Raw genomic sequence first — 26,440 nt, forward strand, 5'->3', positions numbered from 1 at the left:
TCCTGGGGAATTGTTGGGAAATACTAACTTGTTTTTATCCTATTGTGGACATACATCTGTCAATAAGATTTTTAATAATGAATACGTATGGGCACAGAGTGTATTTGCCTGCATTTGCAAGGCTGCTTTAAAATCCATAGATACCTATGCCTATTGGTGTTGGAATGTGAAAGTGTTCTTCCTTTAGATATTTTAAAAGGTGAGACCATCTGGCCTAAGAGTTTTCACGGTTTAATGCTATACTTCTAAGTGGATTTATGAAAAGTTACCTCAGGACTTTTGTTTCATTGCTGCTGTGAAAGGTGTGGGGTTTTATTTTAAAATTAGATCCTAGGGTTAATTTAAAGATTATGCCAAATGTATGTTCTGAATCCACTCACTCCATCCGACCTGCAGGAACACATCTGCTCTGCGTTCGCCCCACCCGACTTCTGATGGTGGCATATGTCTGATTCCTTTGATTAAAGAGAAGGGTTTGTTGGGATGTCATGTACAGTATATCAAAGGAGATCAGACACCCGTCTGCAAGTCAGATGACAAAAGGAGCGATCAGGACGGGTCGGGCTGAACAGATGTTGTGAAGAGTCGGCTCAGGGGAATGAGTCATGATTTGGAAGGGTGTTTGTTAGTGGTGGTTTTGGTCCCAGGGTCTGCAACGTTCAGCAAAGTAAGGTAATTTCCCAAGTATCCTTCTCTCCCTCGCACAGAATTCCAGCCAACCTGTGCAACCAGCATGGCAAGGGAGATTTCACAACATTGGCAATAATTTTCCAAACTGAGATTTGCCCAGCTGTGCGTGGATGGGTCTAGAGGAAGAAAGTACTTTACCTTTAATCAAAGCATGATGAAAAGTGTTTGTTTCTGAAGAGCAAGGCTGCCCGAGAACATCATTTCCTTTTTGTTGGAATCAAAATATACATTGTTTTCTGTATTTTTTTTTAACTTCTAGAGTAATCGGCTTCCACATTGGGCCATCCCTTGCAGTTTCTGTACCTGAGATGTGGGCTGTCCATCTGGGTTTTCAGAGATAGGAACAGAAATGAGTGTGTGGAGCTACTTCCCAGATCATGAAACTCTCACTGCCGGAAGCATGGGGTATAGCCCAGCATCACCAGCTTCCTTTGAAACCCAGAATGCAGAATCTCAGGCCCCACCCCAGACCTGCTGAACCAGAACCCACATTGTAACATCATGGTTCAGGCAAGTCAGACATCACATTCTTTTCTTTTCACAGCCTGATCATTTTTAAGAGAAAATTATGTCACGTGGCAAAAACCTAGTAGTCCCTCTCCGCAAAGACACAAGACAGATTCCCTATTTTCTTCCTTTGTTCTTTTTTATAATGTGGATTTTTTTTCCAGCTCTCTTGATGTGTGATTGGCAAATAGAAATTATCTGTACTTGCATGTATCCAATCACCACACTGCACACCTTGAATTTACACATTACGTCAATTGTAGCTCAGTAAAGCTGGGCAAAATTCTATCTATTCAGAGTTCCTCAAAATATATTTCATTCTCTTCTTGCTCCACTCAACAATTATTGAACATCTACTATGTGGGGAAAAAAAAAACTAAGTCCAACCAAGTGACAAAAGCAAAATCTATTTGTTCTGAACTTGATATAGAACTTGATATAGAAAGGGAGTCAGTCACTGTCCCCTGCATCCGGGCAGAGACTCAAAAGCAGGCAGAGCAGGAGCCAGCTTTCTAGGGGAAAAAGGGAAGGCTTCAGATGTGCCCTGACTGGAGGCTGTTGGAGGGGGGAGTGGGGGGAGAGGAGGCTGCAGGTGGGCTAACCAGAAGGAGGGCATTCAGTGTGATTGGTTAGGGGTCACATTTGGCTTTCTCTGGTTGATCCTAAGTGGAAAACAAAGACAAAAATTAGGAAAGCTCTTCATTATTAGTGAAGTCCTGAGTGATTGCTTTGCTGCCGGGATTGCTCCTGGAGATAGTAAGCTGGTCCCCTGCGTGGCCGGCTTATAAAGGCAGGCCAGCTTCCTAGACTGATGACTGTCAATAACATGATTGGTTTTCTGGGCAGGCTGCTGCAGGATGTAAGGCGAAGGTCTGTTTTTATATTTGGTCTCGTCCTTGTCCACATGCATGTTCAATCTCTCAGGTGTATCCCAGGTGCTTGGTGAAAAAGTGATGTCTGCTCTGGGGGAGTTTGCTGTCTAGTAGTTACCGTTGTTATTAATTTAGAAAACTTCTTTTGATGCAATAAGGCATGAAAAAGAAACGAGGAGTCAAGATTGGAATAAAAGTTTACCCATATCATTATTTTCATGCAGCCTAATTGCAGTCTTTGGTGTCAGCATATGGGGTAAGGCGGACTTTTAGGCCAGTGGGTTGGTAGTGGGGGCAAGAAGTAGCTTTTTTTTTTTTTGCTGAAATTATAGTCATTAGAATATAACAGAGACCTCCTGAGGCAGCACCCACCAGGCTGGGTGAGACCGGACCCTCAGGAGTAATCACGGTCTCTGAACATACCACAGTCCTGGGCACCCTAACCTGGCTCTGGGGGAGGGACTCCGTCCCATACACAGGCACAAGCAAGACATGAGGAACCTGCAAAGATCACCCCAAAGCGAACATCTTAAAGATCCTCTCCATCCTCTTTTGGGGACTCTATATGCCTCTCTTTGCCATGGGTGCTGGTATAAGACACAGCCCCAAGAGTTGCCTTCTTGAGGCAGAGCCCCAATGCAAGCATGGAAGGAAGAAGGATAGTTAACTCATTTTCCTCCTGTTCTCTAAAAAATCCGTATCTCACCCCCCCTCTGCTGAGAAGAAAGAAGGGCCATCTCTTAAAGCGTAAGCTGGCTTTGTGCTATGTGGACTCAGATGGTGGAGTTGGGAGGAGAGTCCCGAGGGACCTGTCACAGCTGACCCACCACAGCATGAGCTCCCTCAGTAGTGATGTGCTCTCCATCCATGGGATGAAACGTTGGGTGACAACTTGCCGGGGATGCCAGGGATGCTAGGGAGAGTGTGGGAGACCACGTGGTAATGTCCGAAACACCCGTCCCTTACCCACACCCTGCTGTGTAGCAGCATGCTGTTATGAATGCTCGAAGACTGAGTTCTTTTTGGTCTAAGTCAACCAGGACAATCACAGATCCTTTGTCACTATGATTCCCTGAGCCAATCAGCCCATAGCATTCTCCAATGAGCTTGTGACCCAATTTAGTGCTCTGGGCTATAAGATGATGCACTTCTGAAAAATGAAAGAGCTTATTCACCTTTCCAAGAGCACTTTAGGAAAGGAAACTCTCTGACCTTCTAAACGGCATGGTGTGCACATGTGAAGCCAGGAGCTGCTGCAACCATTTTGCCATCACGAGGGAGACCAGGTTTAGGATGAAGCTTTCAGAGAGGATGAAGTCAGAGCATAAAGATAGCAAGAAACACCATCCTTAATTTCCTCACTAAACTGCTGGATCATACCACCCGACTATTGAAGCCCACCTGACTGCTTCTGGTCTTCAGGTTATAAAAGCCAATGAATCCCTTTATTCTTTGAGCTACTTTCAGTTGGGGTTTCTGTTTCTCAACCTTGAACAGAGCTTATACAGAGGGACTGCCTTTCCTGGAAGAGAAACAGGTCAAGTTGACTTTTGAGGATGTTTCATACTTCTAAACATTTCACAGACAAGATAAACAACCTCATCAGGGACTACTGCTGAGCAAACAAATTACGTATTTAACTCTAAACTCAAGAAGCTAAAAGACAAATCTAGACTCTATGGGTTTAGGAGTGCTTCCTCCTCAAATACTGCTTAAGGGACTCTATGGGGTCTGGGGAGCTGACAAAAAGAGGGAGCGTCTTGGCTAAGGCCTGTGATATTCGATACTTAACAATATGCTTAATTTGCCCGGTATTTGACACTGTCCTGACAATGTCCTGTTTGCTTATAAATTTGGTTTTGTTTGGCAACAACAGCCCTGCTGCCTCTCAGACATATCAGCATCCCGGCCATAAATGATGATTAAGGCCTCAGAAGGCCTAGGGTCTACTTTTCCCTAAATCTCGTAAGATGATCTCCCACTTCTGTAGGCAGCCTCCCCCTCGTGTGTGCTTTGCACGCCAGGGTCCATGTCAGAGCCCTGCAGCTGACTGAAAAAATGTAAACTCGGGGGTCCAAGATAACTTTTTAAAACTAAATAAAAATGAGCAAAGACATGAGCATCCACAGGGATATTTCCTCTTGGTCGTGGTTCTGTTACCTTCTCTGGCTGAGAGGATGAGCTGAATCCTGAACCTGAGTGTGGACCTAAGTGGGCTTGTTAGGATTCCAGAAACACTGGATCGTATTTCCGCCAGAGCGTGGGCAGGAGAGAGGGGTCGCTGTTTCTCTTACAAAGAGGAGGTCACGGCCCGTGGGAGTCCTGGGGTTATCAGAAGGCCTCCGCAGTCACGGTAGGGAGGTGTCGAGATGGCTTCGTAAACTGCACTTCTCAAGTCCATACTTGCAAGCAGGAGCGAGAGAGGGGTGCTGTTCCTCTCCGATGGGGGAGCTGCCCCAAGCTGAGGACAGGGGTGGGTGGGCCTCCATGAGGGTTTGGGTTAGAGCCCTCGGTTCTGTGTGGGAGGGGCACAGGGTGGAGGAGATGCTCAGGACCCCGGGATGGTGGCGCACAGGCCGGGCAGGCTTCTGTAGATGCCTTCACCCGCCCGCCCCCCACCCCGTGACCTCCAATCACGCATCCCCGCCTGACAGTCCCCAGAGCTAGCTCTTCTTTCACAAAGCCTCGGATGCTGGGTGCTAGGATATTTCTGATGAGTTAGTGACAGGCTGCCCCCGGCACCCTAGGCAGAGGCCAGGCCCTCTCCTCCTCAAAGTGCATTTTCAGCTAAACCTTAGCCTCTCCCCTTATCTCCCTCCCCTGTTCCCCAGGGGCAGCTGTCTGCAATGTAATGGCTTAGCATGATGCTTCGCCTACTTTTAGGGTCTCCAAAATGCCAGCCATTGTTGCTGCTGTGGGTCTGCCCTTGCCACACCTTTGCCAACACAGAGCCTTGAAAGATCACCGAGAACCCGTTTCCACATGGACGGGTTTTCCCAAATACGCAGCCTTGTCCCCTGCCAGTCACCTTCAGCCCCTCCACCCCACCCCACCTTTCCCACAGGCAGTAACTCACCAAAATGCAGCCTGGCAAAGGGGCCCAAGGACAGTGGTGTCACCCAGCCCCTTTCGAGGTTTCAGTACTCTCCCTGCCCCCTGGCCACCGATCCTGTCTCTCCCTGGTGACTCTGATGAAGGAGAATGGCGGCTCGTACCCCCCACCACACCTCCTGAGCCTGGGGTCGCGCGCCAATTCCCTTCCCATAGAGTTCTGTTCGGGGGTCACATCTCATTCTCTTCCCCGGCAGCTGCTGTACCCAGAAGAGTGGTGGCCTCCAGTACCAGCCCCTCTCTCTGCTACGGGACCAGACGGCCTGTAACAAGTGTGACCCAGGACCGGCGGCAAGGACAAGGGTCTTTCCTCACTCCCCTTCAGTCCCCTGAGTGACCACGTGGTGCCTTTGGTTAACCAGGCGGGGACGACACCCGGCCGGGCACCGAGACTGTGTCCCGAGGCAAAATGAGCTTGGACTCTGCCCCACGTGACAGCACCCAAGTGTTTGTGTTCACAGAGGGCTGCCAAGGCACGGATGAGCCCCCGTCGTGAGTCATGGGTAGACCTTCTGTAGGCGGTAATGTGTGTTGTTGCTTGGAAACGTGCGTGCCCTGGGAAATACTTCAGACATCATGTTGGCGCTTAGAAGCGTGGTCTCCAGGTCTCCCCTTCAGGTCCCCCCTTACGTCCCAAACAGGGCCGTGGAGGAAGGGAGTGGGCATTGATCCTTGGGTTCTAAGAGGTCTCCACCTGTGTTTGGTTAGAGAAGCTGATTTAGGACCACAAAACCTTAAACGGAGAAAATACTCTCAATATGTGTCCTACAGGTGGGTTGGGGTGGGGAGGGCAGTTGATAAATAATACTCCTTTTTTTTCCCTCTCCCAAATATGGAACCAATTGATAAATATATGAGACATGTGAAACAGATGGATAGAGGTTTAACCCATCAGCTTTATTATTAACGAGCTGATTAGAAAATGTGTCTTTAGACTCCTGGCCAAAAGGGCTTGCTAGCACTGGCTAGAAATGTGCCCCCCCATGTTGCCCCTGGACAGATGTTGGGGGCAGATGAGGCAGGGAAGGTTCAGGTCAGTAATCGACGTGTACTCACCCAGGATGTCAGCCTGGCACCTGCCCTAGACGAGAGGAAAGGGAAGCAACAGGCTTTTGATAGATTAGTTCCTCCGCATGTGAACCAGTGTGTGTCAGCTTCTTTTTGATCTGATAACTCAGCGCCGCCCCCCTCCCCTGCGTGAAGAGTGGAAGGACTGGGATGAGAGGCAAGGGGTGTCCCTTTCGATGTAAGTGCCTACGCTGGAAAACATGAGGAAAAGGGAATGGACAGCCTTGTCCAATGGACGGGTGAAAGCCAAGTTTGCTTTGTAACCTCACGTCCCTCCTCCTCCCACAGAGAATCATATGTCTCTTCCACAAAGAGTTGTTAACATTTTGGAAGGCAGGAGAGTCTAGGGACTAACGAGGTCACTGGGCATAGTCTACGGGGCACCACAAGTCATGGGGCCCAAGGGCTGTAGGCACCGATGGCGCTACCCGACGGGCAGCTGGCCTCTTCTTTCCACACCTTGCAGGTCCAAGTCATCACTGGTGACCACGGCTCGGGGCAGGGGTCCTGGAGAGGTCCTGCATGTGTGCCTGCCTGGTGGGGGTCTTGGAGAGGTCCTGCGTGTGTGCCTGCCTGGAGACCTCTCCCAGCATGTCACTAAGCGTGCCGAAAACCCTGGAATGTGTGCTACCCGTGCCCAGATCTTGCCTGTCCCTGTGCTTTGCTCACGTTACCCCTTCACCCGCGGTCTCAGGTCTTTGGCTCACTGGCCACTTTCTCAGGAAGGCTCTGCCCTCACACGCTTACCCCCACTGCTCAAGCCTTTACTGTCCATGCTTGTAGATCTATGGTCCTTTCCTTTGGGACATCTACTGGGGATGTGGTCTTGTGCTTGTTGGTATGATTCTTTGGTCAATGTCTGTTGGCCCCGATAGACCATCAGCTTCAGGAGGACAGAGACTGTGTCTGCTTCTGCATCCTTCTTTATCCCCAGCACCGTGGCCAGCACACAGAAGGGGCTCGAATATGGGAGCCTTGAATAAATGAAAAAGTGGATGATTTTCCTACCACACCAGAGAACAAAGATTGAAACCAAGGTAATCCACACTCCCCATCTGTTGAAGCCCAGCAAGACTGAAAAGAATCACATGCAGGAGTGGTCAGGAACTTGAACTTGAACTCTCAAGGCACCACCAGGAGTCGAATCCTACTTTCAGCCATTGTTCATAGTGTGACCTTCGGCAAATTACATAACGGGGCTTCCGGTTTCTTTTCCTGTTATCTGGGGACAATAAGAGGACCCACCTGACAAAGTTGTTGTGAGGACAAATCACACATGTAGTGGTTAAGACGCTGCCTGGCACCGAGTAAGGACTCAGCAAACGTTGGCAATTATTGTTCCTTGAAGAGGGAAGGTTGGTGGATAGAAGCTGAGAAAGATCCGACTGAAGTTATATTGATTCTTTAGCTGGAAGGAGGGAAGGTTATCTGCTGGCGAGGCTGGAGGAGGATGGGCATGGGGTTTGAAAGGGCTTCTATAAGATTGGGAAGGGGAGGTGGCCTGACTGCAAGGCAAAGCTGGGGCCCTTGACTGAATGCAGAGCAGCACCAACCAGCAAAAGGGAGCAATTCCCCACTCGGCTCCCGGCAGCCAGAGGAGGAGCAGGGAGACGGGAAGATGGATCCATGCAGGATTGAGGTTTGGTAGAGCAGAAATCTCAGAGTTAAAAGCAGGGCAGAGGCAGGATATTAGCAAGGAACATGACCTGGTACCTGTTTCGTGTGTGATAAAGGTGACAGTTCAAATAAGAAAGTAAAAGCATACTGGATAAACAATGGTGGGGGCCCTTGGGTGACTCTTTGGGGAAAAGGTAAAGTTAGATTTTTGCCTAATGTAACATGTCAAAATTATAAATAAATTGGAGTGGGAAGGAGAAGGCAGTGAGGTAAGAAGGAAGAAAACCAAATAAACTTCAAGTGACAATTTATGTGACCTTGGTGAGTGGAAGGCATTCCCAAGCCCAACAACCAAGTCAGAAACCATCAAAAGAAACAAACAGAGATAAACAACTACTGGATCACGAGGGCAGAATTCGAGAGATAAGCGATACCATAAGATGAAACAACATTAGAATAATTGGGATCCCAGAAGAAGAAGAAAGAGAGAGAGGGGCAGAAGGTATAATGGAGCAAATTATAGCAGAGAACTTCCCTAATTTGGGGAAGGAAACAGGCATCAAAATCCAGGAAGCACAGAGAACCCCTCTCAAAATCAATAAAAATAGGTCAACACCCCGACATCTAATAGTAAAACTTATGAGTCTCAGAGACAAAGAGAAAATCCTGAAAGCGCTCGGGAGAAGAGATATGTAACCTACAATGGTAGAAACATTAGATTGGCAACAGACCTATCCACAGAGACCTGGCAGGCCAGAAAGGACTGGCAGGATATATTCAGAGCACTAAATGAGAAAAATATGCAGCCAAGAATACTATATCCAGCTAGGCTGTCATTGAAAATAGGAGAGATAAAAAGCTTCCAGGACAAACAAAAACTAAAGGAATTTGCAAACACGAAACCAGCCCTACAAGAAATCTTGAAAGGGGTCCTCTAAGCAAAGAGAGAGCCTAAAAGCAACATAGACCAGAAAGGAACACAGACAATAGACAGTAACAGTCACCTTACAGGCAATACAATGGCACTAAATTCCTATCTTTCAATAGTTACCCTGAATGTAAATGGGCTAAATGCCCCAATCAAAAGACACAGGCTGTCAGACTGGATTAAAAAACAAGACCCATCGATATGCTGTCTGCAAGAGACTCATTTTAGACCCAAAGACATCCCCAGATTGAAAGTGAGGGGGTGGAAAACCATTTACCATGCTAATGGACACCAAAAGAAAGCTGGGGTGGCAATCCTTATATCAGACAAATTAGATTTTAAACCAAAGACTGTAATAAGAGATGAGGAAGGACACAATATCCTACTTAAAGGGTCTATCCAACAAGAAGATCTAACAATTGTAAATATCTATGCCCCTAACATGGGAGCAGCCAGTTATATAAGGCAATTAATAACAAAAGCAAAGAAACACATCGACAACAATACAATAATAGTGGGGGACTTTAACACCCCCCTCACTGAAATGGACAGATGGTCTAAGCAAAAGATCAACAAGGAAATAAAGACTTTAAATGACACACTGGACCAAATGGACTTCACAGACATATTCAGAACATTCCATCCCAAAGCAACAGAATACACATTCTTCTCCAGTGCCCATGGAACATTCTCCAGAATCAATCACATCCTAGGTCATAAATCAGGTCTCAACTGGTATCAAAAGATTGGGATCATTCCCTGCCTATTTTCAGACCACAATGCTTTGAAACTAGAACTCAATCACAAGAGGAAAATCGGAAAGAACTCAAATACATGGAGGCTAAAGAGCATCCTACTAAGGAATGAATGGGTCAACCAGGAAATTAAAGAAGAATTAAAAAAATTCATGGAAACCAATGAAAATGAAAACACAACTATTCAAAATCTTTGGGATACAGCAAAGGCAGTCCTAAGAGGAAAGTATATAGCAATACAAGCCTTTCTCAAGAAACAAGAAAGGTCTCAAGTACACAACCTAACCCTACACCTAAAGGAGCTGGAGAAAGAACAGCAAATAAAGCCTAAACCCAGCAGGAGAAGAGAAATAATAAAGATCAGAGCAGAAATCAATGAAATAGAAACTAAAAGAACAGTAGAACAGATCAACAAAACTAGGAGCTGGTTCTTTGAAAGAATTAACAAGATTGATAAACCCCTGGCCAGACTTATCAAAAAGAAAAGAGAAATGACCCAAATCAACAAAATCATGAATGAAAGAGGAGAGATCACAACCAACACCAAAGAAATACAAACAATTATAAGAACATATTATGAGCAACTCTATGCCAGCAAATTCGATAACCTGGAAGAAATGGATGCATTCCTAGAGATTTATCAACTACCAAAACTGAAGCAGGAAGAAATAGAAAACCTGAACAGACCTATAACCACTAAGGAAATTGAAGCAGTCATCAAAAATCAAAAATCAAAAATCTCCCAACAAACAAAAGCCCAGGGCCAGATGGCTTCCCAGGGTCCATTTCTGGGCTCTGTATTCTGTTCCATTGATCTACGTGTCTGTTTTTGTGCCAGTAACATACTGTGGTACTGTGGTACCAAACATTTAAAGAAGAATGAATACCTATTCTTCTGAAACTGTTCCAAAAAATAGAAATGGAAGGAAAACTTCTAAACTCATTTTATGAGGCCACCATTACCTTGATCCCAAAACCAGACAAAGACCCCATCAAAAAGGAGAACTACAGACCAATATCCCTGATGAACAGGGATGCAAAAATTCTCACCAAAATACTAGCCAATAGGATCCAACAGTACATTAAAAGGATTATTCACCACGACCAAGTGGGATTTATCCCTGGGCTGCAAGGTTGGTTCAACATCCGCAAATCAATCAACGTGATACAATACATTAACAGAAGAAAGAACAAGAATCATATGATCCTCTCAATAGATGCAGAAAAAGCATTTGACAACGTACAGCATGCTTTCTTGATCAAAACTCTTCAGAGTATAGGCATAGAGGGTACATACCTCAATATCATAAAAGCCATCTATGAAAAACCTACAGCGAATATCATTCTCAATGGGGAAAAACTGAGAGCTTTCCCCCTAAGGTCAGGAACGCGGCAGGGATGTCCACTATCACCACTGCTATTCAACATAGTATTAGAAGTCCTAGCCACAGCAATCAGACAACAAAAAGAAATCAAAGGCATCCAAATTGGCAAGGAAGAAGTCAAACTCTCACTCTTTGCAGATGATATGATACTTTATGTGGAAAACCCCAAAGACTCCACCCCAAAACTGCTAGAACTCATACAGGAATTCAGTCAAGTGGCAGGATATAAAATCAATGCACAGAAATCAGTGGCATTCCTATACACCAACAACAAGGCAGAAGAAAGAGAAATTAAGGAGTCGATCCCATTTACAATTGCACCCAAAACCATAAGATACCTAGGCATAAATCTAACCAAAGAGGCAAAGGATCTGTACTCAGAAAACTAGAAAATACTCATGAAAGAAATTGAGGAAGACACAAAGAAATGGAAAAACGTTCCATGCTCCTGGATTGGAAGAACAAATATTGTGAAGATGTCAATGCTACCTAGAGCAATCTACACATTCAATGCAATCCCCATCAAAATACCATCCACTTTTTTCAAAGAAATGGAACAAATAATCCTAGAATTTGTATGGAACCAGAAAAGACCCCGAATAGCCAGAGGAATGTTGAAAAAGAAAAGCAAAGCTGGTGGCATCACAATTCCGGACTTCAGGCTCTATTACAAAGCTGTCATCATCAAGACAGTATGGTACTGGCACAAAAACAGACACATAGATCAATGGAACAGAATACAGAGCCCAGAAATGGACCCTCAACTCTATGGTCAACTAATCTTTGACAAAGCAGGAAAGAATGTCCAATGGAAAAAAGACAGTCTCTTCAACAAATGGTGTTGGGAAAATTGGATAGCCACATGCAGAAGAATGAAACTGGACCATTTCCTTACACCACACACAAAAATAGACTCCAAATGGTTGAAAGACCTCAATGTGAGACAGGAGTCCATCAAAATCCTAAAGGAGAACACAGGCAGCAACCTCTTCGACCTCAGCCGCAGCAACTTCTTCCTAGAAACATCGCCAAAGGCAAGGGAAGCAAGGGCAAAAATGAACTATTGGGACTTCATCAAGATAAAAAGCTTTTGCAAAGCAAAGGAAACAGTCAACAAAACCAAAAGACAACCGACAGAATGGGAGAAGATATTTGCAAATGACATATCAGATAAAGGGCTAGTATCCAAAATCTATAAAGAACTTATCAAACTCAACACCCAAAGAACAAAGAATCCAATCAAGAAATGGGCAGAAGACATGAACAGACATTTTTCCAAAGAAGACATCCAAATGGCCAACAGACACATGAAAAAGAGCTCGATATCGCTCGGCATCAGGGAAATCCAAATCAAAACCTCAATGAGATACCACCTCACACCAGTCAGAATGGCTAAAATTAACAAGTCAGGAAATGACAGATGTTGGCGGGGATGCGGAGAAAGGGGAACCCTCCTACACTGTTGGTGGGAATGCAAGCTGGTGCAGCCACTCTGGAAAACAGTATGGACGTTCCTCAAAAAGTTGAAAATAGAGCTACCATATGATCCAGCAATTGCACTACTGGGTATTTACCCCAAAGATACAAAAGTAGGGACCCGAAAGGGTACGTGCACCCCGATGTTTATAGCAGCAATGTCCACAATAGCCAAACTGTGGAAAGAGCCAAGATGTCCATCAACAGATGAATGGATAAAGAAGAGGTTGTATATATAATCAATGGAATATTATGCAGCCATCAAAAGGAATGAGATCTTGCCATTTGCAACGACGTGGATGGAACTGGAGGGTATTATGCTGAGCGAAATAAGTCAAACAGAGAAAGACATGTATCATATGACCTCACTGATATGAGGAATTCTTAATCTCAGGAAACAAACTGAGGGTTGCTGGAGTGGGGGGTGGGGTGGGAAGGATGGGGTGACTGGGTGATAGACATTGGGGAGGGTATGTGCTCTGGTAAGCGCTGTGAATTGTGCAAGACTGTTGAATCTCAGATCTGTACCTCTGAAACAAATAATGCAATATATGTTAAGAAAGAAAAAAAGAAGAAGAAGAATGTAGCAGGAGGGGAAGAATGAAGGGGGGGAAATCGGAGGGGTAGATGAACCATGAGAGACGATGGACTCTGAAAAACAAACTGAGGGTTCTAGAGGGGAGCCTGGTGATGGGTATTGAGGAGGGCACGTTCTGCATGGAGCACTGGGTGTTATGCACAAACAATGAATCATGGAACACTACATCTAAAACTAATGATGTAATGTATGGGGATTAACGTAACAATTAAAAGAAACAAACAGGGTTCTAGAGGGGAGAGGGGAGGGGGGATTGGTTAGCCTGGTGATGGGTATTAAGGAGGGCACGTACTGCATGGAGCACTGGGTGTTATATGAAAACAATGGATCGTGGATCACAACATCAAAAACTAATGATGTATTGTATGGTGACTAACATAACATAATAAAATTTAAAAATAAATAAATAAAATTAAATTAAAAAAATAAGAGGACTAATGTGAAGACTATAAGCCAAAATGTTTTATGAAAATTAATTCTCCGAGTTCACACTGGGGAAAGGATTTGCAATATCATTTGCAATATGAGCAAAAAAAGGAGTGTGTCTTCAATATATGAAGTATACTTTCCAATCCACAAGAGAAGAAGGCGCTGAGGAAAACAGGACATATGTGTAGGCATTTACAGAAGAAGAAATGCAAATGTCTAATAAGCCTATGAAAAATCAAAGCATTAATCAGAACAATCACATGTTAAATTTTGGAAAAAAGATAAGAGTGCTCAACCAATAAGGTTGGGGGGCAAAAAAGAATGTTGCGAAAATTGGCCAAACTTTGAAAAAAAAAAGTTAATTAGATCCTCAATTTGACTCAGACATCAGAATAAATGCAAGAAGAATTAAAGATTGAAATGTAAATGAGAAAATTATAAATGAGAGGGTATAGAAAATTCTGTTTTTTATATTCTTGATAAAGACAAAACTTTTCTTGCTGTAACACCAAGGTTGACAGTTTGGACTACATAAACATTTAAAATGTATATAAGGCCAAACAGACAAGCTCGAAGTTAAAAGACAAACAGGAAGGAAGTCTTCATAACATGACAAGCAAGGGCCTAATAATATTATATAAAGAGTTCCTAGAAGTCAGTGAGGAAAAGCTGAGCACATCAAGTAGAAAATGCTCCATGTCTGGGACTTCATAAGCATTCAGGAATAAAATAAATTATGCAAATAGGCAGTGTACACAAGAAGAACTGAAAATAGTGAAAAGATGCCTTGGTGACCCTTGCTAAAAATCAAAGTAATGGGAATCTAAACAGTTAAGGATGATCACTTGCAAGCTGACAAAGATTTTAAAAGATGGATAATATCCAGTTTGGGTGAAGTTGTTGGGCGACAGGCATTCTCCTACTTTGTAGGTGAGTGTAAATTGAAACAACCTTTCTGGAAGACAACTTGCCAACATGTATCAAAGCCTTAAAAATGTGCATACCACTGGACCAGCAAGTATCTTCCGCGGAATTCGTCCTAAGAAACTCATCTTGTGTGTGTGCATAGATTTGTTTCTCGGGCTGGTCATCACCACTTTATTTTATGGCTAACAGTTTTAAGCCACCTTCGTGTTCAACAGAAGAACTGGTTACATAATTTTTGGCAGGCTTACAAAAAGGCATGCCAAACTACCATTAAAAAATAACGTAAAAGAACATTTATTGACATGTGAAGCGATCCACGGTATACTTGGAACTGCATAAAGTAAATTACAAAGCAGTGTGTGTAATACAGAATGCAGAGTAGTTACCCGTAGGGATCAGCTTACAAGTAATGTTTGTTAGTCTCTCCGTGGTTTCTCTGTATTGTCCACATTTTCTAAATAAACAAATACTGAGTTGTAATCAGAAGACTCGCAGTAAGTGGTATTTTATTGGGGGGATAAATGAGAAATATGAAGAATAAATTATCATATGCTTAAATATTCCGGTTCTCTCAGATCTCTGCAGCTTGTGGATACAAATAGGGACACATCTTCAAAACTCATTCTGGTTTCAGTATCTCTGGACCCGTCTTGAGCCATTCAGTCTTCCTGGCTGCCTTGAAGCCCAGCTAGGTTATTTCTGGGAGGAGGGAAAGGTATCACAGATGCTCACCATCCTGAGCCCCGTCCTCCTCTTGCCACTGTGAAGCCACTTGAGGGCGCCCGTGACTGTGGCTCTGGGACCAAAGGGACCTGTCCGGACAGGACGCCTGCCCCAGGACACTGCATCCTGGATCTCCAAACAGCAGGCCTGAGCGAGGCCCAGGGTGCCAGGTGTCCTCACACGCCGAGCCCCTTCCAGAGCGAAGAGAGGTCCCCCTTTCCCGTTCTGGTGGCATTTTGACAGTTGGGTCCCCTTATCCCCCAGAATCTCTACCCCACACACACATACACAAACATCCTCTCCACTTCTGCCTTCAGCTCTTCTTTTAAGGAACCTCACAGAGTCCTGGCCCTGGCCCTCCACCACAGCCTGCCGTTTCTGAGCCCGTCTTATCCTCCCTCCCACGGGACACTGGCTCAGACCCCTCCTTCCTCCCATGTCCAGACATGACAGACCACAGCCCCAGGGAAAGGCGCCTGATGAGCCCCTCACAGCTTTAACAGCGGACAGAGGTTTCGTGCATTCCTCTTGTGCACGGAGCATGTTGGAAAGGACATGAGCGCACACCCAGGAACTTCCACCTGGGCTCCCATCCCAGCAGGGAGGGGTTTGTGTCCCCATCGTCTGACTAGGAGACAGATTTTGTGGCTAATGCCCACATTCTTAGCCTGAGTCACCTGATAATTCACCTTGTCGCTTGGGTCTTCGTTTCCCCAGAGATCCGGGTTCCCGCACCACCCACTCTGCCAAGCACTGGGAGGCTGAGAGCTCGATGGGACACAGTGGTCCGCCGCTCAGGAAGGCGGTGCAGAGAACACCAGCATGGAACCGGCCCGCCCACTTGGCCTTGCTTTCTGCCACAGATGGTGGAACCCGCCCGCTCTCCAGCCCTGACGAGGCCCCGAGGCCAGGACCCGGCACTGCCTGGCAATGAATGCCTGAGGTATTTGGTGAGTCCGGGAGCCCACGGATGGGGCAGTGGGCGGGACCGTCTCCACTCAGTGTTTAAGGGACAGGAAATTCCTACCGGCAGGATGACCTCATGCTGACGGGGCTAGGGAGCGTCTGCCCGGGGCTTAGTCTGGGAGGGGCACAGTGGCCTGTCCCAGGACGCACCGAGGCCATGGCCCATGGGTTCCTCCCAGGAGGATGCAGCCAGCCCCTTTAGCATCCTGGAGGCTTAACCTCTTTGCAGACCCCAGAGCCTGACTCGGGCATGCAGGCCACTGCCCATCCAAACCCTTCCTGCACCCCCTCCTGTGAGGTTTTCTGGCCCCTCCCATGGTGCCTAGGGCAACCCAGACCCCCACCCCCACATGGCTGCAAAACCAGCTCCTTCCCCTGGACCTAGGTTCAGAGGATCTGCATGCTCCCGTCCCCAGGGACAGGGTTACAAAAGGGATGGAGGCAGGGCAGGCTCCCTATGCAGGGCATGGAGGTGGGAGGCGGGAAGGGTGGCCCGGCAGCAGGAAGATTAGGCCCGAGACTGCCTGATCTAGAATTGGGGCTGGGGAAAGCACAGATGCCTGTTCGGTGACATCTGGGTGACGCTGGGCACATGTCAGTAGCCGTAGCTCACTCCCAGCCCTGCCCTGGACCTGTAACTCTGGAATCAGCAATCAGGACATGCCCAGCATGGGAACGTCTCTTCCTCAACAAGCAGGCTGAGCAGTGGGCAGACCGTGGCAGGGACTCCTGGGCCAGGGCCAAGGGTGGGGTTGCATGCCCCAGGCCGAGGTGGCTCAGCCGGAGACATGCCATCGGCAGTGGAGCCCAGGGCTCTGGGCCCTGGAATTGTCCTTGGCGAGGCTAGGGACTCCTAGGAGAGGCCGTAGTGTCTGAACTCAATCGGCCCTGCCTCCAGCTCTCTATTCCACAGGTCATGGATAGGTGGGTGACCTCAATGCTTAAGGGCAGAGGCCTGCTGCAGTGCACATCTCCCTCCCCGCACCCCCAGGTGGGGCAGACACAGCACTGGGTGCCCTGGATGGTGTGACCCAGAGTGACGAGCTTAGGAGGTCACATACCCTGTGTGGACCTGCATTCCTCATCCGTGATCTCTCCTGAGGTGTGGCATGCATACACCTGATGGTCAGGGCTGACGATGGACGGATGCATTGGTGGAATGGGGGCTGCCTCTATCCAGGTCTGGGGGGTCAGCAAGCAGCCTCCTGTCTCATCTGGTCCTAAAGGGCAAACTCCCACCCCCGGCGTGGGACAGGGGGAAAATGGGTGAGCTCCAAACCTAAGGTGCTCTGGCCCTCTAGAGGGACAGAGTGGAGGCACTCTGGCTTGCCCTCAGAAGGAGCTCAGTTGAGGACTTACAGTCACAGAAAAGTGGGAGTTGGAGCCTTGTCTCATACCCGACAAGGAGCCCTGTGCAGGTGACGGTTCAGCAGAGGGGGAGGTGACTTTTAAGCCTTCAGATTTTGTCTCTTCAGTACTTGCTTTTATTTACGGTTCTTCAGCTCTTTAGCCTGAGTGATGAACATAGGAGATAGAACTCTTAGGAGATACAAGTCAGTTTGACACCAAACACTGTAAGTGTCCCAGCATTGAGGAAAAACAGGGAGATGGGGGGTAGAAACCTAGGCACATTGCCTGGGAAAACATGCCTGCACCCCCTGGAGTGTCGGCTTCCTGGGGGAGGGCGGGGATTCTTACCTGCTTTTTTGTCTCCAGCAACTAAAATAGTGCCTGGCACGTAGCGGACACCCCATACATACTTGGGGAATGAATGATGCAGGGAGGTGAACCCTAAGCCTGCCAGTGTGTACCTCATAGCCGAGCAACCCCTTTTGCCGGGAACTGGTCCTGATTCAGCCCTGCCCTCTGCCGGTGTCACCCTCACTCATGACTCCAACTCCGCCGCTGGCTACCACACAATGGGAGTGGCAGGTGTTGGGGAGGACACCGTGAATCAGACAGGATCTCTGCCCTCTGGGCACTCCCAGTCCAGGGCAGGAAATTGACAAGAAGAGAGATGGATGTCATCAGTGGGGTGATTGTCTGGGGAGAGGATGTGTGTGCATGAGCAGGGAAGGCACAAGTGACAGGGGTGGAGTGAGCCCCAGGAGATTTCGCCCGGTGCTGAGGAGCAGGACTTTTCAAGTCCCAGGCAGATCCAGGCTTGAATCCCGGCCCCACCCTGGAAGAACGTCGGGCAAGTGAACTTAACCTGTGCTTCCGTTTCTTGTCTACCAAGTGGACATGATGCCCTCCTCATAGCTTTGTGAGGATAGAATTGGGATAATTCATGTGAAATGCTCAGCCCAGGGCCAGATACATAATAAGTGCTGGTGATGGTATTATTACTGTTAAGGTTTTAAAAAGGAGGTGACCTTTGAGCCGGGGTTTAAAGGAGGACAAGAAAAGAAAGAGTAGCTCTAGGTGATACTGACTGAAGTTATGGTAACTAAGCATGTCCATGCAGGAGAGTAAAGCTGGGAAAACATGTTCTTGACCTCTGCTTGCCCAGGAAGGAAATAGAAAAGATCTAATGAGAAGAGTAAGGTGGGGCTGGATGGGCAATGGGAGACATTTGGAATAGCCACCTTGGGGGTGGGTGTAAGAACCGATGGGATCTATCAAGAATCCAGTTATGAGGCTGAGTATCTGGTATTTTAATGGGCCAAGCAACAACATTCCAGCCAGGAGTGAGAACCAAGGAGGCAAATGATCAGGCTGGACTAGAACTGGTGCTGATCAGGTGGTAGAGAAGGGGACAGACCTAAGAGACAGAGCAAACATCTGAGTGTTGTTAAAGAGAATGACCCATGATTCCAGGACCTGGCACAGAGCCTGCCATGTGGGTGTTATCCCATAAACGGTCACTAAATTCATGAGTGAAGGAAGGAATACGTGAAATGAACCTATGTTCTAGCTTAGTGAAGAAAACACTTGAAAGCAGATCCAAGGGTCTTGTCATTGCGTCTTCAGCCAATGTACTCAGCCTATTTACTACTGATAAAAGGACACTGGTGGGTCCTTGACCTCAGGGCAAGCACCATGGTTGGCAATCCTGTTCTCTTCTGTTTGGGTCAATGTGACGTAAAGGAACTCTGGACCATAGCCCTTCTCAGTCTGTAGCTTCCTGTTTCTGCCCCTCTTCTTCCACCTTGAGCCACTCGTGTCAGAATACGATATCCGGAGCTACAGCAGCCCTGTTGTAACCCCAGGGAGACAAGCAATGGACACAACGCCAACGTGCTGAGGATGGCAGAGTATAAAAACAGAGCCTCGGTCTTTGATGGCATGGCTGAGCTGCTGCGCCGGTCCTGGGACTACTTAGCTCCAGACTTCTCGCTAAGTGACCAGTAAATGCCATTTTGGATTAAGCCATTTGTGGCTTACTGTTCCTTGCAGCTGAATGCATCCTAAGTGGGCAGGGCCACCATTTGAACAATTCACACTGTGGCCTAGTGGAAGCGCCCCAGGAGTTGTGCAGTGTGGCCTCTTGTCAACTGGGGAGGGGGCTGGTAGCCCGGAGAAGGGGTCTGGAGATCTTGAGGATTTGGAAAAGTGGGTTGATAGGACCTGAAAAGACAAAAAGCCAACACTTGAAGCTGCCGTGTTCCCAGGACACTCTTCCCAGGGGACTTTCCCCGCCTCCACTCCTGTGCTTTTTCCTCCACTGACCACCTGCAGGTTCTGCAGCTCAGCCAGCAGGAACACAAGCCGATGTCATCTACCCCCCTCACTCCAGCCCCCTTTGCCTAGAACTTGCAGTCCTCACTGGTGATTCTCTTGGAGTCTCCATCACTTGGCTTTAAGGGGGGTACCTCTATTCCCCCCACCCCTTGCACATGAAGAAGGGAAAGTATGGCCCAAGCATAACCAACCCTTTAAGGCCAGAAACCTTCTCGTGGCTCTTTCTATTGTGAGTGAGAAAGTAGGCAGCTCTCTGGGAATGGGATTGGTCCTTCTACCTCCCAGCAGGCCTTGCTGACAGTGGCTGTTCTCACTGGAAGACCCTGGATCCTCTCTAGATTGAGTGGCTTACTGACTTCACTGTAATTCCAAGGCAACAGGAAAATCCCTGTCTCATCCTGTTACTGCCTGATTAGTCATCCTCTCCACCTGCATCCAGATCCGTGTGGCTGCATGGTCAGCCCCCTCTTTCTGCCAGATTGGAAAGCGTGCAAGTTGGAGGTTCAACTATACAGTATTTTCTGAGTCTTTAAGTCCTTAGGGCCAAATTTCTCTCATATATATATATATGTATGTATGTATGTGTGTATATATATACACACACATATATATATATACATATCTGGGGTCCCTTGAGTACTTTAGAAAATTGATGCCCTGTTGGTCACTTTCGCCCAATTTTGGAACTATTGCTGACTCGTGTGTGTGTGTGCACGCACGCATAAAGGAAAAGTACTTTGTGATTGTCTTAACTTTGTGAGGACTAAGGTCGCCAGGGAGCCTAGAGCAGCCTAGATGAGTAATGCAGTTCCGGTAGGAACAATTGAAATCCCAACCCCAGAGTGATTCTCCTAAGAGCACCCAGACCCAACTCACTCCATTCCTGCAGCATCTAGAAAGCTACTTTGCCACCACAGGGCTGGCCCACCGTTACATCATCAGGACCCAGCACAGTGAAGGGCACCCAGTAGGTCCTCGACAATTATTTAAGGAATGTATGAATATTGATATCAAGTTAATTTAGCAGGGTCAGAACTGGTGGTTAAATTTAGTTAAGATTCTTTGTTTTTTCTAGAGAGTTTGTGAACGATAGCTAATAGTGTTGTAGATAGTGCATGCTTTGACAAAGATAGATAAAAATTCATTATTCAGGTCCTTATAGAACTGCAAGCAAGTCAGGTAAGGCAGGAATTGAAAAGCATCTTAAGGACAGTTACGTTGGAGGTCAGTGGTGACCTGAGGTGGGCGATTTGGGGACACAGGTGAGAGGAAGTCAGATCACTGAGGTTTAAGGGGTATACATGAGAACGGACATGGAGAGAATCCAGGACAGGCAGTTCTTCGAAGAAGCTCCATCGTGAAGAGAGCAGTATCTCTCAGGGCATTTTGCTACTACCCACTGTCCCTTCCCTTCTCCTCCCCGGTACCTGAAAGAACAGAAATAAAATCAGCTTATCCAGGCGCACCCTGAAGAAACAGCAAATGTTGGCGAGGATATGGAGAAAAAGGATCCCTCGTGCACTGTTGGTGGGAAGGCAAACTGGTGCAGCCACTGTGGAAAACAGTATGGAGGTTCCTCAAAAAGTTAAAAATAGAACTACCCTACAATCCAGCAGTCGCACTACTAGGTATTTACCCAAAGAATACAAAAACACTAATTCAAAGGGATACATGCACCCCAATGTTTAGGGCAGCATTATCTACAATAGCCAAACTATGGAAACAGACCAAGTGTCCATCAACTGCTGAATGGATAAAGAAGAAGTGGTGTGTGTGTGTGTATGTGTGTGTGTATGTGTGTATGTAATGGAATATTACTCAGCCATAAAAAAGAAGGAAATTTTGCCATTTGTAACCACATGGATGGATCTAGAGAGTATAAAGCTAAGTGAAATAAGTCAGCCAGAGAAAGACAAATACTATATGATTTCAGTCATACGTGGACTTTAAGAAACAAAACAAACTTGGAAAGAAAAAAAGAGACAAACCAAGAAACAGACTCTTAACTCTAGAGAACAAACTGCTGGTCACCAGAGGGGAGGTGGGTGGGGGATGGGGGAAACAGGTGATGGGGATTATAGAGTATACTTATGATGAGCACTGAGTACAAGAATTGTTGAATCACTATCTTTGTACACCTGAAACTAATACAACACTGTATGTTATTTATACTGGAATTTTTTTTAAATGCACCCTGAAAAAGCATCCCAGGCCAACCTCTGCACCCCCAAGGACCTCCCGACAGAGGGAAGACACAGATTCAAAATACCATACTTTGTATTAAAACCCAAGTCTTTTGAAAGCCTTCTGTTTCCCATCTCCAAACAACCCCACTGAACGTTGGCTCAGAAACACAAGGCAAATGGCACTTAGCCTCTTGGCCCACAGGTGCCTTGAGACTCAGGTCATATTTGCAGAGGAAAAAGCATACGAAATATTACATATGCTCGAGGAGGGTTCCAGGAGCTCCTGAAGCCCATGGCGGGATGTCGTGAATCTCAGATCTAGAACCTCTACACCAGCAGCCAGGATGCTGAATGCTTTGAATGGTGTCTGCTCTTCTGGCCGAAGGGGGGCTCCCTGGTGGGCCAGGATGCCAGGAGTCTGCGTGGTGGTCCTGGGCAGAAGGATGCCCACCGGCTGGAGGCTTCACACCGCCTGAGACCAAATGCGCTGGCATGCCCTCCCCTCCTCCAGAAGAAGGGGAGGTGGGCACTCTAAGCCACACCTTCACCGGCTGTTGCAAGGCTGTGGACCGTGCAGCTCTGCTTTAATTCCAGAATGAACCAGATTGAAGGTGGCCCCGGAGATCAGTGTTGACATGAAGATTTCTGCTCCCCGCCCTCCTGCTTGTTTCCTTTCTGTCCTCTCTTCAATCTAAACCTCCTTGTCTTTGGATCAACGGTTTCATGTCTGGCAGTGAAAGCCACCTGTAACATCTCCAGTAAGAAACAGAGGTTTTTGAAATCCCTAATTGGCTAAACACTAATATGGAAGGAACACAGACACACACAGCTAAGTGGAGATGCATCCTGCTGGGTAGGTTGGATTTAAGAGATCCATCCCTTAAACCATTAAATTCTCACCCAAACATGCAACGTAGTGACAGATCGCCTTACCCAGTCATCTTGCCTAATTCTTCCTGTCTGAGTCCCTCCTGGAACAGCCCAGCTCCGAGCCTGCAGGCTCCTGGGCTGTGACTCCATCCTTGTGCCAGGAGCTGTGTAATGCTGGAGGATGCAGGAAGGCCGGCTGAGCGCCAGCTCTGACCCCCCCCCAGGAGGTGGCCGTGGTAGTTACTCCTCCGAGGGATGGTTGCGTCATGTGCCCGAGGGAGCACCGAGCTGGCGGCGGGGGGCGGGTGACGTGGCATCCCCTCCACCTGGCACCTACCACAGTGCCCGGCGTTCCGACAAGCCTCGAAGTGGATGGGATTTCGGAGACGGCAGGGGCTCGGGCGGAGCTGCCGGACCACCCACGAGGCCGGCGCGGGCGTGCTGGTGCACCCGTGGGGTTCTGGAAGGTGAGCGGCTCCTGCCCGCTGCCGGGTCTCTGTGTGCTTTGCGGAGGGGCGAGGCGGGCGGGGAGGCTGGGGGACAGAGCTGCCAGGGCTTTGCCTCGAGCGGGGCTGCAGAAACCACACCTCAATTAGAGGGAAGGGTCTGGAATGTGAAAAGGTCAGGAACTTGGGGGGAGACGCGGTCATGTCATTCTGGAATGTACACAGCTGGGGCAAGGGGTGGCCGGGCGCAGTCCTGAGGCCTCTGAGGCAGGCGCAGCGAGGCTGGAATCCCGGCTTGACCACCCAGGGGAGGAGGGAGGCTGCCGGTCAGCCTCCGCATCCCGGGAGTGTGGATGAAGGTCCCCACCTTGGGGGATCCCTGTGGGGCGTGCACACAAGGCGCCAGGCCCAGGAACACGTGCCATGATCAGATGACATTCGGTCACAATTCCCTTGGGTCGGGAGAGCAGGTGCCAAACACGCGGACCAAACGTGGTTTTAACCATGGCCTTTTAAGGAACTGTTTCTTCAAAAAAGGAAATCCTGACCATCACATTTTGAACAACCCAGATGAGCACAAAGATGCGAGGCCTGTAAGGGAAGGTCTCTCCTCAGCTCAGGTGTTAAAAGCCCCTGGGAGAAGCGTCTGCCTTTGGCTCAGGTCATGATCCCAGGGTCCTGGGATCGAGCCCTGGGTTGGGCTCTCTGCTCAGTGGGGAATCTGCTTGTCCCTTTCCCTCTGCCCCTCCTCGTGCTCTCTCTCTCAAATAAATATATAAAATCTTAAAAAAAAAAAAAAAGCCCATGTACCCCAAATGGAAGGGGATTACCTACCCAGGGAAAAACCAAATAGCCTTGCTCTCTGCTTCCTTACCACTCTCTGTCTTCGAAGCAAACTCACCCCCACCTGCTGCCCCATCCACCTGCTGTCCCCCCTCTCCTCATCTTGTTCGGTGATGCTTTCTGAGCACCTGCCAACTACACACCCCACCACTTAGTTCCTCCAAGACCACCTGCCATCCGCCCACCCCCCTTTCACTGAGGCTGCCCTTGCCAGGTCCCAGAGGGACCCTCTAAGTGCTTCATGGGACAAATCCCCATAGTTCTTACCTTCCGTGACCTGCAGCATCTCCATTCCATTGGAAAACATTTTTTATATCCCTGCTCTGTTCAGGGCACCAAAAATACTAGGGTGACTGTTACATAGCTAACCACTTCCTCTTTGATTTCCTGGTTTTCCACAGTCCTTTTCTTTCTTCCTCCCATATTGTCTGCTGGCTTATCTTCCCCAGTCGCTGTTTAAATGGGCTTCCATCTTGACAGGCTTCTCATGGCAGTTGGCAAGCTCCGTTCCAGAGAGCAGATGATCACGTCCAGCCCAGACCTTGCTCCCCAGCTACCGATCCTCATTTCCTGCTTCCAACTGACATGTCCGGCTGGGATTCACGGGCACCTCAGATCCCACCTGTCCAAAGCAGGCCTGTTTCCCATGGTCTGGGAGGCCCCCACATTGCAGCTCAGCATCAGGCTGCCCCCTGCCTCTCTGTCCTTTCTGTCCCTCCTTATCAGCTTCCTCCTGCCTGGGCATCTCAGCTCCCGGCCTCCCTGCCTGGAGCATGCTTCTTCCCTCCGACTCTAGCTCCCATTGCTCATCCCCGCTGGCTCCCAGATCCCTGGCTGCATTGTTAGAATTACAGACTTCTTGGGACCCACTGTGGACATCCTGAATCAGAAGCTTGGGGGAAGAGTGCTGCAGTTGTACATTTTTACAAAGCTCCCCAGTGATGACTATGCACTCTGAAGTTAAGAAGGAACAAAAAACGGGAGGCTGTATTCTAGACGCATTACAAGCAATAGTTGGCAGGATTTAGTGATTGTCTGGATATGGAATGTGAAGGAGAGGGAAGAAAGAAGACCCTTCCGGATGGAATGCCAAGCTGGGAGAATGGCATCCTGGGGAACGAACAGCAGGGGCCCCGAACTGATTTTCGTGGGTGAGCTAACAGCTTCAGTTTGACGCGTTACGGAGCCCCCAGTGGGAAACGAATAAAAACATTGCTGAGGTATTTCCTGAAATTCATTCTTTGTTTAAATTCGGAATGATCTTTTATTCGTTTCCCTCTACCTAATGTTGAAACCCAAGTTGTCAACCCAAATGAAGGGATAAGACAGATGATCTTGAAGTAGATGGGTCTGAGGCCGTGTTGATGAACAGAAGGGAGACGTATCTGGAGTCGAAGCGTGAGCTGAAAAAGACACTTCTTAATTGGAGCTCAAACTTATCAGCACATCTCCTTCCCCAACCATTTTCTGAAACAATTATCCTAATTTATGTTTTTGAATTGCCAAGGGAATAGTTTATCCCTGAACTCCCACTTGCCAAAAATATTTAAGCCTCCTTGGAGAGTCTTTTGAAAATCGCCTCTTTTATTGGCACCATTGTCTATTTGTATCTCCAAATACCGTAATACACCTTATCAATAAATCCTTTCTCTGCAGAATCAGTGCTGTGATCCCTGAGATGTAAGCCTATATCTTAATAAGAGAAAATGCGTGTCCTAAGCGTTCATACTGTAAAGTTAATCCGTGGAGATCTGAACCTTGAAATTACAGTCCAGCCTTAACATGGTCTAGCGATACAGAAAATTATAACTGAATCCAAGTTTTGCAGTTGCTAACAAGAATGAGAGATAAACAAATACTAACCGAACCACTGATGATTAGCGATAACTCTGTTGTACCTAAGAAGTGTTTTCTGTTAACATTTGTGTTTCAGGACCCGGTGCTTTTATAGATAGGAAAGTATTTAAATTTGCTGTCACATTCCTTCATAGCCTTAAATCAGCAAAGCCCAGGCTTCTACCATGACTAGAACCAAATGTTATTTTCTAAAGAAAGGAGCTGCAGGATCAGGGAAGTGTCAGGCAATTCATCAGGAGGAAGGAGGACAAGATGCCAAGCCCTTAATGCTTTAGGGCATATTAGATATTTAACCCTTTCCATAAAACAGAAAGGCTTTTTTTTTTTTTTAATGAAGAAAACATTTCTGAATTCATGCTTTCTTCTCTGGGCAGACAGCATTTGGAGTCCTAAATTGGAATTTACCAAGTAGAGATAGATCTTTAGAGCTGGGAAGCTGGTGTAGCACCTTCCTTCGCAGGTGGGCATGCAGGGTGGGGAGCCCTGAGACCAGGTCGGCGGC

The 26,440-nt window shown here is 47.5% G+C and overlaps 1 long non-coding RNA gene across 1 annotated transcript in view; it reads left to right on the forward strand.

The window, feature by feature from the left end:
* Window positions 1-26,440, forward strand: part of LOC116624234 — a 115,291-nt gene that overhangs the window by 39,959 nt on the left and 48,892 nt on the right. The window contains exon 2 of the long non-coding RNA XR_004297855.1: window positions 15,804-16,036. This is a non-coding gene — a long non-coding RNA (uncharacterized LOC116624234). The remainder of the gene's footprint in view (window positions 1-15,803; window positions 16,037-26,440) is intronic.

The sequence above is a fragment of the Phoca vitulina genome, unplaced genomic scaffold (genome assembly GCF_004348235.1).
Source record: "Phoca vitulina isolate PV1807 unplaced genomic scaffold, GSC_HSeal_1.0 scaffold65, whole genome shotgun sequence".
NCBI lineage: Eukaryota > Metazoa > Chordata > Mammalia > Carnivora > Phocidae > Phoca > Phoca vitulina.